Below are 25,794 nucleotides of genomic sequence, written 5' to 3'. Positions count from 1 at the left end.
TTCAGCACAACAGCACATGTGTGGTTAAGGCAGAGAAAAAGGGAGTAATTGTTAATGCATGTGGTTCCGCTTGCGTTAACAACGTTGTCGTGGTTCCGTCGTTGTTGTTCCGAATGAATATATATATATATATATATATATATATATATATATATATATATATATATCCTTTAGCTAAATCACCCCTAAAGCATACTTTGAAGTCCACAGAGATGGGTGCCTCATGTATTAAAAAGTGGCATGCTGCACATTGGGAGTTATGTGCTGTTACACTGAGGAATTACCCATAAGCTGTTTTCACTATTAAGGTGAGAGTATGGATGAATTTTCCATGAACAGGCCTAGCTATGAAATCGTGATCTCTATTTTAATTAATAATTAATAAAATATTAAATAAATCTATTAATAATTTTATAAAATAAATAAATAAATAATAAAGTGATTAATAAATCGTGATTGGGAAAATGCTGGAGTGATGATTAACAAATTAATTTTGACTTAGTTTAAATTTTAAATTCAATAGGTTAATTGAAAAAGTAACTTAAAGAAAGTGTATTCTGTGCTCCCTGAGAGAAGATCAGTTTGGATCGGGTTCACCTCCCAGACCTACCTCAGAATCCCAGTACCTGTCTTTGGCTGGCTGCTAACAACTTTGCTCCTGGGGAACAATGGCTTGGCCTCCGGGCCCAGGAAGGAAGATGTGTTGCCAACAAGTGTTCACTTTGTAGGGATTTACTATTGGGGGAGGGGTACAGGAACATATAGCAGGACAAAGGGCAGCTTGCACAGTCCTTCCTTTGACTTGGAGATGCCAAAAGGTTGTCAGGAGCTGTTAACTTTCATTACCAGAGTTATCACAGGCCTTCTTGTTTCAACTATAGCAGGAGGTAAATCACTTCCAGCCCTGACGAGGGTAGGACATCACATCTCCATCACAGAGTGGCCAGTGGAAGGACTAGAGATTCTCCATTCCATAGGTCTGCTTTTTTCCAAACATCCACTCAGACACTGCCAGGACATCGACCAGACCTGGATCTCCATTGCCTACTGGAAGCTCAACACCAATACAGAATTCCTATTATTTGCCAATATTAAGAAGCAAGAAATAGAAGAAACCAGGCTCAATTACATTATCCTTGATGGCATCCAATCACAACTTTCACTGAATGCCAAGTTACTTGGATTTACCTGTGCCACCAGCCTCACCCTCAAAGAACACAGTGCCAAAAAGGTGGCCTTGTACCACCTCTCTCTTCTTCAGAAAGTGAAACTTTTTCTTTTAGAAAGAGACTTCAGAGCTGCTGTTCAGAACCTCTTGCATCTGGATGATGGCAATGCCCTGGTACATGGCTTCCCAGACTCCAGATTGACCCTCCTTACGAGCATCCTACATATTGCAGGACTTAAAGAAATATGATCACATCATCCCAATCCTGACAGACTTTTGATGGCTCCATTGCCAGCCTGCACAACTTTAAATCAAGGGGCATAATTTACAAAGCTATCATGACCAATCCTCTGCTTGAAATAATTAATGGTTGTTTTATATAGCACGAGCTCACCATCTCTAGTGACCTTTGGCATACCTTCAGACAGGCCACCATCAGACTGGAGACTAAGAAGTGTAAATGTTTCTAAAAATAAGGCAGCAGGCCTTTCCATCCAAGTACTCAGAACCTTCAACAACATCCCTGTACCCATAATGACTACCCCAAAGCTGCTCCAATTTGAGTTAGAGTTGAAGACATATCTCTTTAAAGAATGCTAGATCACAGTGGAGTAACAATCCAGTAACGAATTACCTCTCCAATTACTTGTTTATTTAATGCTTCCCTTTGACCCCGCACAGCACTCCTCTGACATTTTGGCTAGATGTGAACTATACACATATCTCATACACACAATGATGGAGGGAACTATCTTATTTCAGGATTTATGAGAAGGTTTGTACTAATTCAAGAGACAAAGTACTGAAAAAGGAGGTGGTGATACTGCAAAAACGTAGATTTGGGTGAAAGTATTTCACCAACCAATGGATAGCGGACAGGATAGGACTGGAATTGGGAAGAAAACATCTTGTAGAAAAAAGACTCTGCTTGACTGCTGGACCACGAAGAATAGTTAAGGACTCCTGACTCCTGCTGATAACAAGGGACTCAAACTCCTCTCCAGGGTGAAGTATTTTGGCTCCTGCCAGCTTATACGGGGACATAAAAAGCAGAAGGACTCCTGACTCTATGTTGAGACTTACTGGAGGGAGTCCTGAGCTCTTAAGTGGAGATTGTTTGCCCATTATGACAACTTTCACAAAATACCTTTGTGTTAACATTCTAAAGTCTCAACCAAGCTGAGCACAACAGTACCAGATTCCTATCCGTACGACAGGCAGTTTTGTGTTCCCATCCTCTACATCTCATAGAAACCAATTCCTGGGATCCTGCCACCTTGTTCTCTTTGCTGCAAAACATCCAAGGCAGTGAGCACACTCCGAATAACAGAAGTCTCTTCCCAGACTTCTGCCTGTTACCCACTCATGAAAAGGTCAATACCTCCTTGTCCATAAGCTCACTCTCAAATGCAGCCAATAGTTAAGCAAAACCAACCCTATCAATGTCCAGTTCCTAGAGATTTGCTACCTCTCTCTTTGGCTTTGTGCAGCAGGGTTGGCAGCAGGCTCTCTGCCCAGTCCTCAGTGAGTGGGCTATTTTCACTGTCCACGTGTGAAGTCCATGCACAGTGAAGGTTGGCTGTCGACCCTGCACCCTCTTGCTTTGAATGACTGCCCCTCGCTGCACATGACCTTCAGCCATGCACAACAGGTGGCCACTAGGGCTGGCCTCCCTGCACTCACCTACCTGTAGGTGGACAACTACTATGGCATTTGGCAGTGCACAGGAGTAGTGGGCTGAAGGACCTGGTTTACAGCAAGGCCATACACCCACCTGCTACAGCAACCAACCCCTGCTGGACACAACCTTTTGCCTTGTTCAGCAGGGGTTGGCCTCAGGCCAGGCCCTGATTTCCCTTATTTAGAAAAATGTATATGTTGGTCCACATCCTGTATGGGATTCACAGATCCTGTGTCTATATTTGTTTTTAAATGTTGATCAGAGTGCCCTTTCCTAATTTTTTTCAGGACTTGGGGACTAGGTTTCTGAGTCCTTTAATGGTGGATGGAACATTTTCTAACAGTGTTGTGGACAACCACTCAAATTACCTTGGTTTTGTGGCTCTGGCTCCAGACCAGTAGATATAAGGTGACCAACTGTAGCAAAAGCACTTTTGGAATTTTGTCATTCTTGGATAGCTGCAAATCCAGATCTGAGGACATCCACAAATTAATGGCCTAGATATATCATAACATGTGTACCTCTTTAAAAGTTAATTTCCCGAAACTACTGAACAGATTTACACCAACCCAAAAAAGACAAGTACAGTTTGACTAAAGTTAGACTCGTGAAGTTTGGCACCAAAGTTGTTAGAAAACAAATAAATACCTTTTCTTGGAAACTGTGACTCACCCATAACTACCCTGGTGCTATTTATACACTTACGATTCCCTAACAGTACGTGGTGATCACTTGAAATAACTCTGGGGGCTGATTTCAAGGAGTGCTCCTTGATTAGTTTGTAAAATCCTGGAAAGTCAGTAATGTATGCAAATATCTAGGTGTAAACCTCTATGTGTAAATGTCAGGCTTTCTTTCCTGTTCTTTTCTAAATTAAGCCCTTGGAAATTTCCTGGGGACATGTTTATCTGTGAATGTGGCTTGTAAAAGTAATCAACTACATTAATTGTGGAATTTCAGCTTAATGTTCTTTTCTCCTCCAAAGTAACTGTGTCTGTCATAGGAGCAGCCACTTTAGGGGGGTGGGGGTCAGAATTTCACAAATGTTTGTTTTGCAAAACAAAATCAAAGCCATCCATTTTGGCGCTGGAAATGTTCCTCTGACTAGAGGGTGACATTGCCTCTGCCCATTTTAATTTTCTTCCCAACATGCTGTGGGATTTATTCAAGCTCATATTTTCCTAGTTCAGAGTTCCATTGGGGTTAAATCCCCTGACATGATGACAGACCACCTCCAACCACTGACCAATCTCAGATCTTCTCTTTTTGGCAAAACTAAAAAAGCAACATGTTTTTATATAAACAATCTGACTCTCCGCTCAACCCAGCACAAATGGGATTCTGGCCAAAGAGAAATACAGAATCAGCACTAGGATTCATTTTTGATGATCTAAACTCCATGTAAGACATCTATAAATCAGTCATCAACCATTCAGCAGTATTTTACACAGTGAATCATCAGATTCTCCTCAACAGATTGAACAACCTGGTAATAAGGGTTGTCCTCTAGCCTAGTTCATAGCCTTTTCCTTCAAATGGAACTCAACCATACAGCCACTTCTGAACAAATACATGATATCGTTCATTTATTCTTTTGAAGTGACATGCTATAACTATGTTGACACACAGATCATCTTCAAGTAGTGAAACATACAGAATCAAACTCCAAAATCCTTTTGAATTGCTATCACATGATCAATTTCTAGATGAACTTAAAATCATCACAGATAAAACTAACATCCTAATTTACCATAGGACAATGGAAGCCATGACAGTGTACCTGAGCCTCTCAAGTTGGGCCTTTGTCCATTCCCTTGAAGAGTTGCAATAATTACAGATTCTGAACGTTTCTGTGAGCCCCTTACTAACAAAGTAGCATAAAGTCTTTTTTCATCATCTCTTACAAATTACAACTAATATTTGTTCAAATAATAGATCATTTTGCAACATTTCCACTCTGAGCACCTTGCACTCTGACCTACATCATGAATACTGATGAGGTAGGTTGCAAATTGTTACTTCCTCCAATTAAATGCAATCACAGGGATGGTGGCTTCTGGGATCAATAGACCAAAAAGTCAGGGACTTTATTTAAAAAGTTAGGTTTTTTCCTTAGTTCAGCTCCTATTCCTTAAAGGAAACTGGACTGCCTTTAAAAAATGAAGTTTACTTTATTACCCTTTCAATGCTAGGCATCCCCCGTGCTAAGCCTTTTATTGGCTATCTGGAGTAGTTCACACTTAGTACCCTGTAACTTTTTGTCCACTCAAAGTAGTCGCACCAAATTAGCTTCCTTTGCAACATCCTGGGTTTGTGGATTCCCCTGGAGGGGACCGAGAAATTAGCCAAAATGCAGCTACATTTTGGGTTTTATGGGAAAAGGTGCTGCACGAGAAAGTGTCTGTTTTTTCCCAGCACATTGCATCAACAAAGAGTTTGTAAGGCTAAAATGACATATTTCTATCTTTCAGGAACAAGCAGACTTGAATCAGAACACCAAATTTTTCAGCACCGTTGTGGCATTTTCCTGGGACATAGCCCATTTTCCTTCTTTTTTGTGCTCTAAACCTCCTTTCAGTTAGTGGTAGAAATGGGTGTAAAACCAATGGTGGATTCCAGAAAACTATACGTGTCTGAAAAGTAGCAAACATTCTGAATTCAGCAAGGGGTCATTTGTGTAGATCCTTCAAGGTAGTAACAGTTGAAATAAACAAAACTTGAAATTGACTTGACAAAAAAGCCATCTGTGACTACGTTTTCACCTGTAACAACTTCTAAGTATGGCAGATTTTCAAAAGCAATACACCCTTACGTACGCTGGACCCTTCTGGTTGAGAGGATATATAGGGCTTGTAGATTCACCAAGAATCCTAGATACCCAGAGCCGATAACTGAGCCTCACCTTGCAATAGTTTTTCATTGTGCACCAGGCACACAGTAATTAATTTGGTAAAATATGTAGCGTGAAAAATAGGTATCAAGGAAACCTCTGTGTTTCCAAAATGGGCACAGGATGTGGAGTTTCGAAGCAGTGGTTATTTGAACATCTCTGAATTTGGGGTTACCCTTACTAGCATGAGAATTAGAGGGCATTTCTTAAAATTACTTCTTGCTTACACACTGTCTTACATTTGGAAGGCACAAGTGCACAGAAAGACAATTGGTAATAACACTTGTTCTACTATTCAGTGTTCTCCTACGTATTATGATACAAATAGTACCTCACCTGTGTGTGTAGGCCTAGTGCCCACGACCGGAAGTGACCCAAAAAGCAACATGGATAAATAACATCTTTCCACGCAAAACTGCCCTCTTTTTTTTTTGTTGCAAAGTGGGTAGTTGTGGTTTTTGTGCCCTACCCACTTTAGGGAAGTGTTAGACTTGGCATCCTTGGCGTGGTCTCCCCTACATTTTTGCCTCTGTTTCCCAGGGTTATTGATGTATGCTGGACTCTGTTTTTGCTGTTTTTGTTACTCTGGGCACTTTACCACTTCTATTCAGTGCTAAAGTGCAAGTGCTCCCATATAAAATGTGTATGTAATTTGATCTCCATGATTGGCATATTTGATTTACTGGTAAGTCCCTAGTACAGTGCACTAGGGGTACCCAGGGCCTGTAAATCCAATGCTACTAGTGGGCCTGCAGCTGGTTGTGCCACCCACATTAGTAGCCCTGTAATCATGTCTCAGACCTGCCACTGCTGTGTCTGTGTGTGAAATACTGGCAAATTTGTTTTTTACAGTTTCAAGGCCTATCCCTCTAATAGGTAAACATGGGGGCTGCCTTTAAAAATGATTAAAGCATAGATTCCCTTTGGGAGTGGATAGACATGTGGAGTTTGGGGTCTCTGAGCTCACAATTAAAAAATACATCTTTTAGTAAAGCTGATTTTAAGATTGTGTGTTTGAAAATGCCACTTTTAGAAAGTGAGCATTTTCTTGCTTAAACCATACCGTGTCTCTGCCTGTTTGTGGATTCCCTGTCTGGGTCAGTTTGAAAGTTGGGCTGGGTGCACCTCTCTCTAGACAGTGACACAAAGGGAGCTGGTGTAGGAAAGTACCATCTTGCCTGGCATGTTACCCCCATATTTCACTGTATATGTGTTGTTTTAGTGTATGTGTCACTGGGACCCTGCCAGCCAGGGCCCCAGTGCTCATAAGTGTGCCCTGTATGTGTTCCCTGTGTGATGACTAACTGTCTCACTGAGGCTCTGCTGACCAGAACCTCAGTGGTTATGCTCATTCTTTGCTTTCCAAATTGTCACTAACAGGCTAATGACCAATTTCACAAATTCACATTGGCATACTGGAACACCCTTATAATTCCCTAGTATATGGTACTGAGGTACCCAGGGTATTGGGGTTCCAGGAGATCCCTATGGGCTGCAGCATTTCTTTTGCCACCCATAGGGAGCTCTGACAATTCTTACACAGGCCTGCCACTGCAGCCTGAGTGAAATAACGTCCACGTTATTTCACAGGCATTTATCACTGCACTTAAGTAACTTATAAGTCACCTATATGTCTAACCTTTACCTGGTAAACGTTGGGTGCTAAGTTACTTAGTGTGTGGGCACCCTGGCACTAGCCAAGTTGCCCCCACATCGTTCAGGGCAAATTCCCCGGACTTTGTGAGTGCGGGGACACTATTACACGCGTGCACTGTACATAGGTCACTACCTATGTACAGCGTCACAATGGTAACTCCGAAAATGGCCATGTAACATGTCTAAGATCATGGAATTGTCACCCAATGCCATTCTGGCATTGGGGAGACAATTCCATGATCCCCTGAGTCTCTAGCATAGACCCAGGTACTGCCAAACTACCTTTCCCGGGGTTTCACTGCAGCTGCTGCTGCTGCCAACCCCTCAGACAGGTTTCTGCCCTCCTGGGGTCCAGCCAGGCTTGGCCCAGGAAGGGAGAACAAAGGACTTCCTCAGAGAGAGGGTGTTACACCCTATCCCTTTGGAAAAAGGTGTCAGGGCTGGGGAGGAGTAGCCTCCCCCAGCCTCTGGAAATGCTTTGATGGGCACAGATGGTGCCCATCTCTGCATAAGCCAGTCTACACCGGTTCAGGGATCCCCCAGCCCTGCTCTGGTGCAAAACTGGACAAAGGAAAGGGGAGTGACCCCTCCCCTGACCTGCACCTCCCAGGGGAGGTGCCCAGAGCTCCTCCAGTGTGCTCCAGACCTCTGCCATCTTGGAAACAGAGGTGCTGATGGCACACTGGACTGCTCTGAGTGGCCAGTGCCAGCAGGTGACGTCAGAGACTCCTTCTGATAGGCTCTTACCTGTGTTGCTAGCCTATCCTCCTTCCTAGGTAGCCAAACCTCCTTTTCTTGCTATTTAGGGTCTCTGCTTTGGGGAATTCTTTAGATAACGAATGCAAGAGCTCATCAGAGTTCCTCTGCATCTCTCTCTTCACCTTCTGCCAAGGAATCGACCGCTGACTGCTCAGGACGCCTGCAAAACCGCAACAAAGTATTAAAGACGACTACTGCAACCTTGTATTGCTGATCCTGACGCCTTCTCGACTGTTTTCCTGGTGGTGCATGCTGTGGGGGTAGTCTGCCTCCTGTCTGCACTAGAAGCTCCGAAGAAATCTCCAGTGGGATGACGGAATCCTCCCCCTGCAACCACAGGCACCAAAAGAACTGCATCACCTGTCCTCTGGGTCCCCTCTCAGCACGACGAGCGTGGTCCCTGGAACTCAGCAACTCTGTCCAAGTGACTCCCACAGTCCAGTGACTCTTCAGTCCAAGTTTGGTGGAGGTAAGTCCTTGCCTCCCCATGCTAGACTTCATTGCTTGGTACCGCATGATTTGCAGCTGCTCCGGCTCCTGTGCACTCTTCCAGGATTTCCTTTGTGCACAGCCAAGCCTGGGTTCCCGACACTCTAACCTGCAGTGCACAACCTCCTGAGTTGTCCTCCGGCGTCGTGGGATCTCCTTTTGTGACTTCAGGTGAGCTCCGGTTCACTCTTCTTCGTAGTGCCTGTTCCGGCACTTCTGCGGGTGCTGCCTGCTTCTGTGAGGGCTCCTTATCTTGCTGGGCACCCCCTCTGTCTCCTCACGCAAGTGGCGACTTCCTGGTCCCACGTGGGCCACAGCAGCATCCAAAAACCCTAACCGCAACCCTTGCAGATAGCAAGGCTTGTTTGCGGTCTTTCTGCGTGGCAATACCTCTGCAACCTTCTTCATGACGTGGGACATCCATCCTCCAAAGGGGAAGTTTCTAGCCCTCTTCGTTCTTGCAGAATCCACAGCTTCTACCATCCGGTGGCAGCTTCTTTGCACCCTCAGCTGGAATTTCCTGGGCATCTGCCCAATCTCGACTTTGTCGCGACTCTTGGACTTGGTCCCCTTATTCCAGAGGTACTCTTGTCCGGAAATCCACTTTGGTTGCATTGCTGGTGTTGGTCTTCCTTGCAGAATTCCCCTATCACGACTTCTGTGCTCTCTGGGGAAGATAGGTGCACTTTACACCTACTTTTCAGGGTCTTGGGGTAGGCTATTTTTCTAACCCTCACTGTTTTCTTACAGTCCAAGCGACCCTCTACGAGTTCACATAGGTTTGGGGTCCATACGTTATTCGCATTCCACTTTTGGAGTATATGGTTTGTGTTGCCCCTATACCTATGTGCTCCTATTGCAACCTATTGTGACTATACATTGCTTGCATTACTTCCTTTTGGTATTACTGCATATTTTTGGGATTGTGTACATATATCTTGTGTATATTTGGCATCCTCATACTGAGGGTACTCACTGAGATACTTTTGGCATATTGTCATAAAAATAAAGTACCTTTATTTTTAGTATACCTGTGTATTGTGTTTTCTTATGATATTGTACATATGACACCAGTGGTATAGTAGGAGCTTTGCATGTCTCCTAGTTCAGCCTAAGCTGCTCTGCTATAGCTATCTTCTATCAGCCTAAGCTGCTAGAAACACCTCTTCTACACTAATAAGGGATAACTGGACCTGGTACAGAGTGTAAGTACCCCTTGGTACCCACTACAAGCCAGGCCAGCCTCCTACATTGGTCGTGCAGCAGTGGGATAAGTACTTGCAACTACTTACCACTTTGTCATTTTGTACTTTTCATAAGAGAAAAATATACAAAACAAGTTCAGTGTATGTACACCTAACCAAAAAGTTTTGCTTTTCTTCTCTTACTCTATTGCTAAGTGCTGAAAAGTACCTCTAAAACTTTCAAAAAGTTTCTAAAAAGTTGAAAAAGTTTTTTCTGTTTCCTTAAAAAGTTCTGAAACTTTTTCTTTCTTTTTCTGTCCCTTAAACCTTTTTCTATCATGTCTGGTACAGGTCCAACTCTTGATCTGGTCAGCTCTGCTTATGACCACCTTAGCTGGAAAGGTGTAAGGAGTATCTGCTTTGATAGAGGTTTAGCGGTAGGGAAGAATCCCTCTAAAGAATTGTTGATTAACATGCTCATTGAAAATGAAAAGGCCTTAGCTGGCACATCTGTTGAGAAGTTAGGAGATGGTTCACACTCTGAATCTGGGGCAGCCCCAGCAAGAATGTTAGATGGTATTCTTTCCAACTTGCCCCTTAGCAGACCACCTAGCATAACTGGTACTATTGTGAGCTCTCATCACAGTAGGGATGTCATTCCTGCGGGTCAAGTTGTTAGAGTGCCAACTGTTAGGGACAATTCTCCCTCTGTTCATTCACACCATTCTTCTGTGTCAAAGCATGCCCAACCCACCCACCCACCCTGATGATTGAATGTTAGAAAGGGAGCTCAATAGATTGAGAGTGGAAGAGTCCAGGCTGAAGCTTAAACAGCAACAGCTGGCTCTAGACAGGGAATCTTTAGACTTAGTAAAAGAAAGACAGAGGTTGGGGTTAGGACCCCATGGTGGCAGCAGCAGTATTCCAGATAGTAATCCTGTGAAAGAGCATGATTCTAGCAATCTGCATAAGATAGTTCCCCCTTACAAGGAGGGGGATGACATTAACAAGTGGTTTGCTGCACTTGAGAGAGCCTGTGTTGTACAGGGGGTCCCTCAAAGGCAGTGGGCTGCTATCCTATGGCTATCTTTCAGTGGAAAAGGTAGGGATAGGCTCCTTACTGTGAAGGAAAGTGATGCCAATAATTTTACAGTTTTAAAGAATGCACTCTTGGATGGATATGGCTTAACCACTGAACAGTACAGGATTAAGTTCAGAGAAACCAAAAAAGAGTCTTCACAAGACTGGGTAGACTTTGTTGACCATTCAGTGAAGGCCTTGGAGGGGTGGTTACATGGCAGTAAAGTTTCTGACTATGAAAGCCTGTATAATCTGATCCTGAGAGAGCATATTCTGAATAACTGTGTGTCTGATTTGTTACACCAATATCTAGTGGACTCAGATCTGACCTCTCCCCAAGAATTGGGAAAGAAGGCAGACAAATGGGTCAGAACAAGAGTGAACAGAAACGTTCATACAGGGGGTGACAAGGATGGCAAGAAGAAGGATGGTAAGTCTTCAGACAAAGGTGGGGACAAATCTAAAAATGAGTCTTCATCAGGCCCACAAAAACACTCTGGTGGGGGTGGTGGGTCCAAATCCTCTTCTAATCAAGTAAAGAAACCATGGTGCTATTTATGTAAAGTAAAGGCCATTGGACAACTGATGCCAGTTGTCCAAAGAAAAGCACCAAGCCTCCTACTACCACAACCCCTACTGCTACACCTAATGCCCCTAGTAATAGCAGTGGTGATGGGAGCAAACCTACTAATAGCCAAACCAAGGGAGTAGCTGGGCTCACTTTTGGTAATTTAGTTGGGGTTGGTCTTGTTAGGGAGACCACAGAGGCTGTGTTAGTCTCTGAAGGTGCCATTGATTTGGCCACCTTGGTTGCTTGTCCCCTTAATATGGATAAGTACAAGCAACTTCCCCTAATAAATGGTGTTGAGGTTCAGGCCTACAGGGACACAGGTGCCAGTGTTACCATGGTAATAGAGAAACTGGTACACCCTGAACAACACCTACTTGGTCACCAGTACCAAGTGACTGATGCTCATAACAACACTCTTAGCCACCCCATGGCTGTTGTAAATCTCAACTGGGGGGGGGGGGGTTTACTGGTCCAAAGAAAATTGTGGTTGCCTCAGATTTACCTGTAGACTGTCTACTAGGGAACGATTTAGAGACATCAGCTTGGGCAGAAGTGGAGTTGGAGGCTCATGCAGCAATGCTGGGCATTCCTGGGCATATTTTTGCTTTGACAAGGGCTCAGGCCAAAAAGCAAAAAAGGACAGGGTGACTTGGATCCTGGAACAATGGACCAAGTGCTCCCTAAAGCTAGGGTTAGTAAAGGTAAATCCCTACCTACTATCCCTCCCTCTACAGATGATTCAACTTCTGAGGAAGAAGAATTTCTACCCTGTGCAGAACCTTCACCAGAGATGCTGGAAGCAGACACTGCTGAGCTTTTGGGTGGAGGGGGGCCTGCCAGGGAGGAGCTGAGTGTGGCACAGCAGACCTGTCCCACACTAGAGGGTCTAAGACAGCAAGCTGTCAAACAGCAAAATGGGGATGTCAGTGACTCACATAGAGTTTACTGGGAGGACAACCTCTTGTATACAGAGGCAAGGGACCCTAAACCTGGAGCAGCCAGGAGATTGGTCATTCCCCTGCAATACAGAGAGTTCCTCCTAACTCTAGCCCACGACATTCCCTTGGCTGGACATCTAGGGCAAATTAAAACATGGGAAAGGCTTGTCCCCCTGTTTCATTGGCCTAGGATGTCAGAGGACACAAAAGATTTTTGTAAGTCCTGTGTCACCTGTCAAGCCAGTGGCAAGACTGGTGGCACCCCAAAGGCTCCCCTTATTCCACTGCCTGTGGTTGGGGTTCCCTTTGAAAGGATAGGGGTTGACATAGTTGGCCCCCTTGACCCTCCTACTGCTTCAGGCAATAGGTTTATCTTGGTGGTAGTGGACCATGCCACAAGATATCCTGAAGCAATTCCTCTAAGGATCACTACAGCTCCTGCAGTGAAAAAATCCCTCCTGGGAATCTTTTCCAGGGTGGGTTTCCCAAAAGAGGTGGTGTCAGACAGGGGTAGCAACTTTATGTCTGCATACTTAAAGGCCATGTGGAAGGAATGTGGTGTAACATACAAATTCACCACACCCTATCATCCACAAACAAATAGACTGGTTGAGAGGTTTAACAAAACTCTCAAAGGAATGATAATGTGACTCCCTGAAAAACTCAGGAGGAGATGGGATGTCCTGTTACCTTGCCTCCTTTTTGCTTACAGGGAGGTACCCCAGAAAGGAGTGGGCTTCAGCCCCTTTGAACTCCTCTTTGGGCACCCTGTAAGAGGTCCTCTAACACTTGTAAAGGAGAGTTGGGAAGTACCTTTAAAAGCTCCTAAGCAAGACATAGTGGACTATGTACTTGGCCTAAGATCCAGAATGGCTGAGTATATGAAAAAGGCCAGTAAAAACCTTCAGGCCAGCCAAGAGCTCCAAAAGCAATGGCATGACCAGAAGGCTGTTCTGATTCAGTACCAACCAGGGCAGAAAGTGTGGGTCTTGGAGCCTGTGGCCCCAAGAGCACTCCAAGACAAATGGAGTGGACCCCACATTATTGTTGAAAAGAAGGGAGAAGTCACCTACTTGGTTGACTTGGGTACTGCCAGGAGTCCCCTTAGGGTGCTCCATGTCAATCGCCTGAAACCCTACTATGACAGGGCTGATCTCACCCTGCTCATGGCAACAGATGAAGGACAGGAAGAAGAGAGTAACCCTCTCCCTGATCTCTTCTCTTCCACAGAACAAGATGCTCTAGTGGAAGGTGTAGTTTTGGCAGATTGTCTTACTGCTGAGCAGAAAGACGACTGCATAAATCTCCTGGGTCCGTTTTCTGAACTCTTTTCTACTGTGCCAGGCACCACTTCTTGGTGTGAACACACTATAGATACTGGAGACAGCATGCCTGTCAAAAGTAAGATCTATAGGCAGCCTGACCATGTCAGGGACTGCATAAAACAAGAGGTTCAGAAAATGCTTGAACTGGGAGTGGTTGAGCACTCTGAAAGTCCATGGGCCTCTCCTGTGGTGCTTGTACCAAAGCCTCACTCTAAAGATGGGAAAAGAGAGATGAGGTTTTGTGTAGATTACAGAGGTCTCAACCAGGTAACTAAAACTGATGCTTACCCTATACCCAGGGCAGATGAGCTCATAGATACACTGGCATCTGCCAAGTAGCTAAGCACCTTTGATTTGACTGCAGGGTATTGGCAGATCAAGTTATCAGAGGATGCTAAAGCAAAAACTGCATTTTCGACTATTGGAGGGCACTACCAATTCACAGTAATGCCCTTTGGTTTGAACAATGCACCTGCCACTTTTCAGAGGTTGGTGAATACAGTCCTGCAAGGGTTGGAGGCTTTTAGTGCAGCATATCTAGATGATATAGCTGTCTTTAGCTCCACCTGGGATGATCACCTGGTCCACCTATGGAAAGTTTTGGAGGCCCTGCAAAAGGCAGGCCTCCCTATCAAGGCTTCAAAGTGCCAGATAGGGCAGGGGAAAGTGGTTTATCTGGGACACCTTGTAGGTGGAGAACAGATTGCACCACTTCAGGGGAAAATCCAAACTATCATAGATTGGGTTCCCCCTACAACTCAAACCCAGGTGAGAGCCTTCTTATGCCTCACTGGGTACTACAGGAGGTTCATAAAGAACTATGGCTCCATAGCAGCCCCTCTTAATGACCTCACTTCAACGAAAATGCCTAAAAAGGTATTGTGGAAAGCTAGCTGTCAGAAAGCTTTTGAGGAGCTGAAACAGGCCATGTGCACTGCACCTGTCCTAAAAAGCCCATGTTACTCCAAGAAATTAATTGTTCAAACTGATGCATCTGAATTAGGGGTAGGGGCAGTCTTATCACAACTCAATTCTGAGGGCCAGGATCAACCTGTTGCTTTTATCAGCAGGAGGTTGACCCCTAGAGAAAAGCGTTGGTCTGCCATAGAGAGGGAGGCCTTTGCTGTGGTCTGGGCACTGAAGAAGTTGAGGCCATACCTGTTTGGCACTCACTTCATTGTTCAGACAGACCACAAACCTCTACTTTGGCTAAAACAAATGAAAGGTGAAAACCCTAAATTGTTGAGGTGGTCCATATCTCTACAGGGAATGGACTATACAGTGGAACATAGACCTGGGAGTACCCACTCCAATGCAGATGGACTCTCCAGATATTTCCACTTAGACAATGAAGACTCATCAGGTCATGGCTAGTCTTATTGTCCTTTGTTTGGGGGGGGGAGGGGTTGTGTAGGAAAGTACCATCTTGCCTGGCATGTTACCCCCATATTTCACTGTATATATGTTGTTTTAGTGTATGTGTCACTGGGACCCTGACAGCCAGGGCCTCAGTGCTCATAAGTGTGCCCTGTATGTGTTCCCTGTGTGATGACTAACTGTCTCACTGAGGCTCTGCTGACCAGAACCTCAGTGGTTATGCTCTCTCTTTGCTTTCCAAATTGTCACTAACAGGCTAGTGACCAATTTCTCCAATTCACATTGGCATACTGGAACACCCTTATAATTCCCTAGTATATGGTACTGAGGTACCCAGGGTATTGGGGTTCCAGGAGATCCCTATGGGCTGCAGCATTTCTTTTGCCACCCATAGGGAGCTCTGACAATTCTTACACAGGACCGCCACTGCAGCCTGAGTGAAATAACGTCCACGTTATTTCACAGCCATTTATCACTGCACTTAAGTAACTTATAAGTCACCTATATGTCTAACCTTTACCTGGTAAAGGTTGGGTGCTAAGTTACTTAGTGTGTGGGCACCCTGGCACTAGACAAGGTGCCCCCACATCGTTCAGGGCAAATTCCCCAGACTTTGTGAGTGCGGGGACACCATTACACTACCTATGTACAGCGTCACAATGGTAACTCCGAACATGGCCATGTAACATGTCTAAGATCATGGAATTGTCACCCCAATGCCATTATGGCATTGGGGTGACAATTCCATGATCCCCCGAGTCTCTAGCACAGACCCGGGTACTGCCAAACTACCTTTCCAGGGGTTTCACTGCAGCTGCTGCTGCTGCCAACCCCTCAGACAGGTTTCTTCCCTCCTGGGGTCCAGCCAGGCTTGGCCCAGGAAGGCAGAACAAAGGACTTCCTCAGAGAGAGGGTGTTACACCCTCTCCCTTTGGAAAAAGGTGTCAGGGCTGGGGAGGAGGAGCCTCCCACAACCTCTGGAAATGCTTTGATGGTGCCCATCTCTGCATAAGCCAGTCTACACCGGTTCAGGGATCCCCCAGCCCTGCTCTGGCGCGAAACTGGACAAAGGAAAGGGGAGTGACCACTCCCCTGACCTGCACCTCCCATGGGAGGTGCCCAGAGCTCCTCCAGTGTGCTCCAGATCTCTGCCATCTTGGAAACAGAGGTGCTGCTGGCACACTGGACTGCTCTGAGTGGCCAGTGCCAGCAGGTGACATCAGAGACTCATTCTGATAGGCTGTTACCTGTGTTGCTAGCCTATCCTCCTTCCTAGGTAGCCAAACCTCCTTTTCTGGCTATTTAGGGTCTCTGCTTTGGGGGATTCTTTAGGTAACGAATGCAAGAGCTCATCAGAGTTCCTCTGCATCTCTCTCTTCACCTTCTGCCAAGGAATCGACCGCTGACTGCTCAGGACGCCTGCAAAACCGCAACAAAGTAGCAAAGACGACTACTGCAACCTTGTATCGCTGATCCTGCCGCCTTCTCTACTGTTTTCCTGGTGGTGCATGCTGTGGGGGTAGTCTGCCTCCTCTCTGCACTAGAAGCTCCAAAGAAATCTCTCGTGGGACGACGGAATCCTCCCCCTGCAACCACAGGCACCATAAGAACTGCATCACCTGTCCTCTGGGTCCCCTCTCAGCACGACAAACGTGGTCCCTGGAACTCAGCAACTCTGTCCAAGTGACTCCCACAGTCCAGTGACTCTTCAGTCCAAGTTTGGTGGAGGTAAGTCCTTGCCTCCGCACGCTAGACTTCATTGCTGGGTACCGCGTGATTTGCAGCTGCTCCGGCTCCTGTGCACTCTTCCAGGATTTCCTTTGTGCACAGCCAAGCCTGGGTCCCTGACACTCTAACCTGCAGTGCACAACCTCCTGAGTTGTCCTCTGGCGTCGTGGGATCTCCTTTTGTGACTTTGGGTGAGCTCCGGTTCACTCTTCTTCGTAGTGCCTTTTCCAGCACTTCTGCGGGTGCTGCCTGCTTCTGTTAGGGCTCCCCATCTTGCTGGGCGCCCCCTCTGTCTCCTCACGCAAGTGGCGACATCCTGGTCCCTCCTGGGCCACAGCAGCATCCAAAAACCCTAACTGTGACCCTTGCAGCTAGCAAGGCTTGTTTGCGGTCTTTCTGCGTGGCAATACCTCTGCAACCTTCTTCACGACGTGGGACATCCATCCTCCAAAGGGGAAGTTTCTAGCCCTCTTCGTTCTTACAGAATCCACAGCTTCTACCATCCGGTGGCAGCTTCTTTGCACCCTCAGCTGGCATTTCCTGGGCATCTGCCCAATCTCGACTTTGTCGCGATGCTTGGACTTGGTCCCCTTGTTCCAGAGGTACTCTTGTCCGGAAATCCACTTTGGTTGCATTGCTGGTGTTGGTCTTCCTTGCAGAATTCCCCTATCACTACTTCTGTGCTCTCTGGGGAATATAGGTGCACTTTACACCTACTTTTCAGGGTCTTGGGGTGGGCTATTTTTCTAACCCTCACTGTTTTCTTACAGTCCCAGCGACCCTCTACGAGTTCACATAGGTTTGGGGTCCATACGTTATTCGCATTCCACTTTTGGAGTATATGGTTTGTGTTGCCCCTATACCTATGTGCTCCTATTGCAATCTATTGTGACTGTACATCGCTTGCATTACTTCCTTTTGCTATTACTACATATTTTTGGTATTGTGTACATATATCTTGTGTATATTTGGCATCCTCATACTGAGGGTACTCACTGAGATACTTTTGGCATATTGTCATAAAAATAAAGTACCTTTATTTTTAGTATACCTGTGTATTGTGTTTTCTTATGATATTGTGCATATGACACCAGTGGTATAGTAGGAGCTTTGCATGTCTCCTAGTTCAGCCTAAGCTGCTCTGCTAAAGCTACCTTCTATCAGCCTAAGCTGCTAGAAACACCTCTTCTACACTAATAAGCGATAACTGGACCTGGTACAGAGTGTAAGTACCCCTTGGTACCCACTACAAGCCAGGCCAGCCTCCTACAGCTGTGGTTTAGCCTACATATCCTGATGAGCCATCTGTGCTATGAGGGAGTGGAGGAGTCGTCACTCACACCTGAAAGGGCTGTGCCTGCCCTCACACAATGCAGTCTCCAACCCCCGGGTGTGTGTCTGAGGCCTGGCCTGGGCAAGGCAGGATTTCGCAAACAAGAGAGACTTTCCTTTTAAATAAGTCTACTTCAAAGGCCAAAATGGGTATAAGAAGGGCACCCAAAACCACAGACTTTAGATCTCTTCTGGGCATCAAGAGGAACCTCTGCCTGGAGAAGAGCTGAAGAGCTGAGGAGAAGTGCCTCCCTGCCTGTGACTGTGCTTTGTAGAGCTATCCTGCATTTGCTGCTTCTGCCTGGTGAAAGGGGACAAAGACTGGACTTTGTCGTGCATTCCTGCTTGTGAAGAAATCTGCAAGGGCTTGTCCTGAGCTTACCTCCTGGCTGGCAGACCAAGATTTGAAAATCCATGTACAGACCGCCGTGTGGGCATATTTCTGACGCAACCATAAAGATGCAGCTGAAGAAATGAGACGCAGCCGGCTCAAATCGACGCACCGCTTGCAGCATGGCTGGAAGATTGACGCCCGTGGCTGGAGAAACGACGTTCTGCATCGCTAATGGAAGGTGGTAACATTGCAACCCACACAGCGTGGTTTTGCTAACACTGTTCGGCAGGATTTTCGACGCAGACCTTGCTGGGCGTGGAAAAGCGATGCAAAACCTGCCCTGACCCAAGTGCTGCCCAGATCGACGCATCGCTCTCCTGCTGAGAGGAAAATCGTCAGAAGCCGTCCCAACCAGAGAAGGCAAAATGACGTACAACCTCTCTTGCGGGTGAGAAATCAACGTATCACTAACCTTTTTCGACACACACTCGCTCGCTAACAGTGTTCTATCTGTTTCAAAAGGATTTAAGACTCTTTTGCTTTTAAAATTAATAACTTGGCTTGTGTATGGTGGATTTTTGTTGTTTTAATCTTGTTTTGTTTAGATAAATATTTCCTATTTTTCTAAACCTGTGTTGTGTCATTTTGTAAGGTTTTCATTAAGTTACTATGTGTGTTTGTACAAATACTTTACACCTAGGACACTGAAGATATGCCTGCCCGCTCGCGCCAAGCTACCAATGGGGTGAGCAGGGGTTAGCTGAGGGTGATTCTCCTTTTCCCTGACTAGAGTGAAGGTCCTTGCTTGGACAGGGGGTAACCTGACTGCCAACCAAAGACCCCATTTCTAACAAGAAGCCTAGTAAACCTATGCATTTTTTCAAACTAGCCACCTGGGGGAATACAGGTTGGGGTGACGTGTTGCTCTAACCAGGTTGTTTTACCCAGAATCCCTTGCAAACTGCAAACTTTGACTAAAAACACATTCTCCTCACGTTACTGTGATGGAAACTTCTGGAATCTGCACAGAGCCACAGATTTCCTTCAGCCCAGAATTCTCCTAAGTCTTCTGATGAAAATGGTTCCTCACTTGTTTGGTTAAGCTTAGTGCTCGTGACAAGAAACAGCCCAAAACGCAACATGGATACATAAAAATATTCCACACAAAACTGACCCGTTTTTTGCAAAGTGGGTAGCTGTTTTTTTCTGGGCCATACCTCAGCTAATACCTAAGGAAACCTAGCAAATCTGTACACTTTTTAAAACTAGGCACCTAGGGGAATAAGGATGGGGCAACCTGTGTGGCTCTCACCAGGTTGTTTTATCCAGAATACCTTGCAAACCTCAAACTTTGACTAAAAAACACATTATCATCAAATGTCAGTGATGGAAACTTCTGGAATCTGCACAGAGCCACAAACAACATTTCACCCAGCATTCTCTCAAGTTTTCTGATGAAAATGTTACCTTACTTGTGTGGGTAGGGTTAGTGCCCATGACAGGAAACGGTCCAAAATGCAGCATACATACATCAAATCATTTAGCGCACAACTGATCTGTTTTTGGCCAAGTGGGTAGCTGTGGTTTTTTGGCCCTACTTCAGCCGGCACAATCTAGCAAACCTGTACATTTTTTAAACCAGGACACCCAGGGGAATCCTGGATGAGGTGACTTGTGGGGCTCTCACCAAGTTCAGTTAGCCAGAATCTCACACAAACCTCAAAATTTGTCTAAACAAACACATTTACCTCACATTTCTGTGATGGAAAGTTCTGGTATTTGATGGAAGGCTCAATTTTCCTACCACCCAGCATTCTATCAGGTCTCCTAATACAAATGCTACCTCACATGTGTGGGTGGGCCAAGTGCCCATGACAGAGAGGGGCCTACAACATATTGTGGACACATCAAAATTAGCTATGACAAAACCATCTATTTTTGCAAGGGGGACACCTGCATTTTTGGTTCCCATTTCGGTGGCCATTTAGGGAAACCTACTAAACCAAAACATTTCCAAAAACTAAACACCCGTGGAAGTCCAGGAAGGTATGTCTTGCATGAATCCTTCAACATTTTCGAACCCAGAATCCCCTGCAAGCCTTAAATTTTGCTACAAAATCCTATTTTCCTCAGGTTTTTGTGTGGGATCACTGGCTGACATGAATTTCCTATCACCCAGTGTTCCCCTTGGTCTCCTGATAAAAGAGATACCTCACTTGTGTAGGTGGGTCCAGTGCCTGTGAAAGGGAAGGGCCAAAGATGTGAAGAAATTGAGGAGAAACCAAAGCGGGTCCAAAAGGGCAGTTTTTTTCTTATGTTTTTAGGCTGACTCTACTTTGAGCACTTACACAAGTTTTTATCAATACAGATGGTGCAATTCTGGGTGGAAGGAATTTTGTGGAAGTTTCCATCACAGAAATAAAGGGAAATGGGTGATTTCAGGCAAATTTGGAGGTTTTCAGGGCATTGTGAATAAGAGAATGTTTAGTTTTCAGTAGTGTCTGGATCTGTAGGTTTTTCTAGGTGGCAGCATACTCAAGTCTAAAACGTGCACCCGCTCATCATTGCAAGTGGGACACTATTGGGAGTTAGCTATGCTTTCTTGGCCCATATGTAAAATCAAAGCCCAACAGAGTCAAATGTCCTCCTGCTTGCCATTGGTATGAGATGCTTTAGTCCACGGGAGTGGGGAGGCAGAAAGACTGTTGCCCCCTTCAGTTGGGACAGGGGGTATAACTGTGCCCATGGTGGTGGCCAGCCCTCACCCTCTATTTAAAAAATAAATGCTTCCCTGGTGTCTAGTGGGCTTTCTGCCTACCTGTGGGGCAGCTCGGAGGTTTCAATCCCCATCTGCCCCTGGGAGTGCAGAAAGACTGTGCCCAATTTATTTTCAGGGGGTTGGGGCATTGCCATGCCCTTTTTGGACAGTCCTTACCCCTAGATGAATAAAAAAAACTCACTGGTGCTTAGTGGCCTTTCTTCCCCGCAGAGGGGCAGAAAGACTGATGATTTTTTGGGGGGCGTGTGTGTGGAATTACAATGCCCGTTCTGGGCAGCCACCACTCCTAGATGAAGAAAGAAATCCCTGGTGCTGAGTGAGCTTTCTGCTCCCTCCATGGGCCAGATTTAGGACTATTGCCCCATGTGCCCCCAGGGGGTAAAAAGACTGAGTTGAGTTCTTTGGAGGGAGGGATACGGGTATTTCAATGCCCATTCTCAGCAGCCCCCATCCCTAGATGAATAAAAAAATCTCTGGTGCCTAATGGGCTTTCTGCCCCCCCAGGAGGCAAATTGGGGGCTATTGCCTCGATCTGCCCCCCAGGGGGGACAGAAAGACTATGCCACTTTTTGGGAGGGGTGAAGGCATTACAATGCTCATTCAGGGCAGCTCCCACCCCTAGATGTATATAAAAAATAATTTCCTAGTTCCTAGTTGACTATCTGCTCCCCCTGGGGGGAGTAGATCGGGGGCTGTTGCCCCATCTCCCTGCCAGAGGGGGCAGAAAGACTATGCCACTTTATGGGATAGGTGGGGGCATTACAATGTCCATTCACGGCAGCCCTCACCCTACATATATCTATTTAAAAAATCCTGGTTCCTGGTGGACTTTCTGAACCCCTTAGGGGAGCAGAAAGACTGAAAATGGCCAAATTCACAAGGGGGGGCAAGTGGGTGGATTCCAGCTTGGGGAATCACCCTTCTGTGGCACTCCCCAAGCAAGTATCCACTGGGGAGGGGTACCATTAGAAAGGGGAGATTCTCCTTTTTCTAATGGTACATCTCCCATCTGCCTCTGTGCTCAGGATCTGAGATACCCCCCTGAGCACTGAGGCAGTGAAAATTAAAAGAGCTAATTGGCTCATTTCACTGAAACAAAAGAAACAGCCCCGGGATATGGGGGAGTTTGTCCTCATCTCCCAAGGCTGCTTCTTTCAGAAGAGCATCCCTCTGGTGCCCATACTAGAGGGATTCCCAGTGCTATGAGTGCAGATGGCCGGGAGCCGACTGACACACACGAGCACTGTAGCGTCGGACTGCTCATTTTTTTATGCTAAGGCAGCACTAAAATGGCATTTTCCCCGCAGCATATTTACAAAGTGGTACAATGCATGTATTGTGCCATTTTGTAAACCCTTGCGCCACATTATGCCTGCAGAAGGCATAATGTATATAAGAGGGGTGTTCCCTGTAGGAAAGTACCATCTTGCCTGGCATGTTACCCCCATTTTTCACTGTATATATGTTGTTTTAGTTGTATGTGTCACTGGGACCCTGCCAGCCAGGGCCCCAGTGCTCATAAGTGTGCCTGAATGTGTTACCTGTGTTATGACTAACTGTCTCACTGAGGCTCTGCTAATCAGAACCTCAGTGGTTATGCTCTCTCATTTCTTTCAAATTGTCACTAACAGGCTAGTGACCAATTTTACCAATTTATATTGGCTTACTGGAACACCCTTATAATTCCCTAGTATATGGTACTGAGGTACCCAAGGTATTGGGGTTCCAGGAGATCCCTATGGGCTGCAGCATTTCTTTTGCCACCCATAGGGAGCTCTGACAATTCTTACACAGGCCTGCCACTGCAGCCTGAGTGAAATAACGTCCACGTTATTTCACAGCCATTTTACACTGCACTTAAGTAACTTATAAGTCACTTATATGTCTAACCTTTACCTGGTAAAGGTTAGGTGCAAAGTTACTTAGTGTGAGGGCACCCTGGCACTAGCCAAGGTGCCCCCACATTGTTCAGGGCCAATTCCCCAGACTTTGTGAGTGCGGGGACACCATTACACGCGTGCACTACATATAGGTCACTACCTATATGTAGCTTCACAATTGTAACTCCGAATATGGCCATGTAACATGTCTATGATCATGGAATTGCCCCCTCTATGCCATCCTGGCATAGTTGGCACAATCCCATAATCCCAGTGGTCTGTAGCACAGACCCTGGTACTGCCAAACTGCCTTTCCTGGGGTTTCACTGCAGCTGCTGCTGCTGCCAACCCCTCAGACAGGTTTCTGCCCTCCTGGGGTCCAGCCAGGCTTGGCCCAGGATGGCAGAACAAAGGACTACCTCTGAGAGAGGGTGTTACACCCTCTCCCTTTGGAAAATGGTGTGAAGGCAGGGGAGGAGTAGCCTCCCCCAGCCTCTGGAAATGCTTTCATGGGCACACATGGTGCCCATTTCTGCATAAGCCAGTCTACACCGGTTCAGGGACCCCTTAGCCCTGCTCTGGCGCGAAACTGGACAAAGGAAAGGGGAGTGACCACTCCCCTGACCTGTACCTCCCCTGGGAGGTGCCCAGAGCTCCTCCAGTGTGCTCCAGACCTCTGACATCTTGGAAACAGAGGTGCTGCTGGCACACTGGACTGCTCTGAGTGGCCAGTGCCATCAGGTGACATCAGAGACTCCTTCTGATAGGCTCCTTCAGGTGTTGCTAGCCTATCCTCTCTCCTAGGTAGCCAAACCCTCTTTTCTGGCTATTTAGAGTCTCTGTCTCTGGGGATTCCTTAGATAACGAATGCAAGAGCTCATCCGAGTTCCTCTGCATCTCTCTCTTCACCTTCTGCCAAGGAATAGACTGCTGACCGCGCTGGAAACCTGCAAAACTGCAACATAGTAGCAAAGACGACTACTGCAAATCTGTAACGCTGATCCAGCCGCCTTCTCGACTGCTTTCCTGGTGGTGCATGCTGTGGGGGTAGTCTGCCTGCTCTCTGCACTAGAAGCTCTGAAGAAATCTCCCGTGGGTCGACGGAATCGTCCCCCTGCAACCGCAGGCACCAAAGAACTGCATCACCGGTACCTTGGGTCTCCTCTCAGCACGACGAGCGAGGTCCCTTGAATCCAGCAACTCTGTCCAAGTGACTCCCACAGTCCAGTGACTCTTCAGTCCAAGTTTGGTGGAGGTAAGTCCTTGCCTCCCCACGCCAGACTGCATTGCTGGGAACCGCGACTTTTGCAGCTACTCCGGCCTCCGTGCACTTCCGGCGGAAATCCTTTGTGCACAGTCCAGCCTGGGTCCACGGCACTCTAACCTGCATTGCACGACCTCCTAAGTTGTTCTCCAGAAGACGTGGGACTCCTTTGTGCGACTTTGGGTGAGCACCGTTTCACACATCCTCGTAGTGCCTGTTTCTGGCACTTTTGCGGGTGCTGCCTGCTGCTGAGAGGGCTCCTTGTCTTGCTCGGCGCCCCCTCTGTCTCCTGACGCAATTGGCGACATCCTGGTCCTTCCTGGGCCACAGCAGCATCCAAAAACACTAACTGCACGATTTGCAGCTAGCAAGGCTTCTTGGCAGTCTTTTGGCGGGAAAACACTTCTGCACGACTCTCCACGGCGTGCGGGATCCGTCCTCCAAAGGGGAAGTCTCTAGCCCTTGTCGTTCCTGCAGAAACCTAAGCTTCTACTGTCCAGTAGCAGCTTCTTTGCACCCATAGCTGGCATTTCCTGGGCATCTGCCCATCTCCGACTTGCTTGTGACTTTTGGACTTGGTCCCCTTGTTCCACAGGTACCCTCGACTGGAAATCCATCGTTGTTGCATTGTTGGTTTGTGTCTTTCCTGCAGAATTCCCCTATCACGACTTCTATGTCCTTTGGGGAACTTTAGTGCACTTTGCACTCACTTTTCAGGGTCTTGGGGTGGGCTATTTTTCTAACCCTTACTATTTTCTAATAGTCCCAGCGACCCTCTACAAGGTCACATAGGTTTGGGGTCCATTCGTGGTTCGCATTCCACTTTTGGAGTATATGGTTTGTGTTGCCCCTATCCCTATGTGCCTCCATTGCATCCTATTGTAACTATACATTGTTTGCACTGTTTTCTAATACTATTACTGCATATTTTGGTATTGTGTACCTATATCTTGTGTATATTTGCTATCCTCATACTGAGGGTACTCACTGAGATACTTTTGGCATATTGTCATAAAAATAAAGTACCTTTATTTTTAGTATATCTGTGTATTGTGTTTTCTTATGATATTGTGCATATGACACTAGTGGTACTGTAGGAGCTTCACTCGTCTCCTAGTTCAGCCTAAGCTGCTCTGCTAAGCTACCATTATCTATCAGCCTATGCTGCTAGACACCCTATACACTAATAAGGGATAACTGGGCCTGGTGCAAGGTGTAAGTACCCCTTGGTACTCACTACAAGCCAGTCCAGCCTCCTACATTCCCCCATTAGGAGGGCCGAAAAAATGTCACAAGGAAATCTAAGAGAATTCCTTCCACCATTTTTTTTTGGGCAGTGTTAATGCCTACTCAGAGCAG

Source organism: Pleurodeles waltl, chromosome 1_2 (assembly GCF_031143425.1).
Source record: "Pleurodeles waltl isolate 20211129_DDA chromosome 1_2, aPleWal1.hap1.20221129, whole genome shotgun sequence".
Lineage (NCBI taxonomy): Eukaryota > Metazoa > Chordata > Amphibia > Caudata > Salamandridae > Pleurodeles > Pleurodeles waltl.
The sequence above is the reverse complement of the archived record's forward strand: the minus strand, read 5'-3'. Positions refer to the sequence as shown.